Genomic DNA, 1,286 nt, shown 5'->3' on the forward strand with positions numbered 1-1,286 from the left:
AACATGTGTGGTCTGTATAATGGTGTACAGGCTCACTTTTTAAGACAGTGTTCACTTGCCACATACTCTCCCTGTGGCTGCCATAATTTGAATGTATATGGTGTGCATTCTGCCGAAAGCTGTTCAACAGTCATAACTTTCTTTGGAGTTGTAAAAAAGCTGTATAACATTTTTAGCTCCAGTCCACAAAGGTGGGAAATTTTGAAGCAAAACATCCCCAGCTCTTTGCACGGTATGTCTCAGAAACGTTGGTCAGTACGTGTTGACAGTGTCAGGCCTTTTGCGCCTCACATCGGGGGACTGAGGAAAGCTGTTCAAACTGTTCTACAAATGAACCCCCCGGACCCCCCCCCCCCCCGAAACTCGTTCTGATTTGATTGGTATTCTTAAATACTTTGTATCATTTGAATGTGTGATAATGCCATCTGTTTGGCTCAAAATCTTCACAGCAATCGATCACAGAAGTAGAGTGCTTCAAGCACGAGATCCGACTCTACACGTTGAGGTGGCAAATATCAATAGTCTGATTAAAGATTTGAAAAGCTTACGAGACGAATGGGACGCAATCTTGAGTGAGTCCAAATTAGTAGCAGATAACTATGAGATTGAGCATGCATTCGCCGAAACAGCAAAACGACAAAAGAAAACGAAGCTTTTTGCAGACGAGGCAGAAGATGTAACAGACTACCAAAATCCCGAGAAAAAATTTATGAAGTTTTTTATATCCTCATTGACTGCCCTCTTGGAAATTTGACGACAAGGTATAATGCAGAGACAAAACTCGATTCGTTATTTAGTGTTTTATAGAAATATCCCAAGAGGAAGTCGACGTTATTCGTGATCTTGCAAACAAATTGCACACGGAATATGCAGTGGATGCATCAGCAGACCTTGCGCAAGAGTTGGAACATTTGAAAGTGATTCATTCAGCGAACATCGGAGAAAATGTCTTGCCGCCTCGTCAGTAGCTGAACAGACTTCATTTTCTGAAACTAGATCTAGATGCTTTGTTTCCAAACGTTGTAATCATTTTGAGAATCTTCTACACCTTTTCTGTCGCAGTTGCACAAGCTGAACGTTCCTTCCGTACCCTTTCTCGGGTGAAAAACATTTTGCGGCCCACATTGTGTTAAGACAGACTCTCAAGTCTTGGAATTTTGGCCATAGAGGCCAGTCTAGTGCGAAAATTGGACTACGAACCAAGGACTACTATACTCAAGGACGTGCACAGTCGGATTCCTGACTTGGCTTGTGAAGGCCATCGAGTCAAACACTCCGGATATTCC

The sequence above is a fragment of the Aplysia californica genome, unplaced genomic scaffold (genome assembly GCF_000002075.1).
Source record: "Aplysia californica isolate F4 #8 unplaced genomic scaffold, AplCal3.0 scaffold00219, whole genome shotgun sequence".
Taxonomy (NCBI): Eukaryota; Metazoa; Mollusca; class Gastropoda; order Aplysiida; family Aplysiidae; genus Aplysia; species Aplysia californica.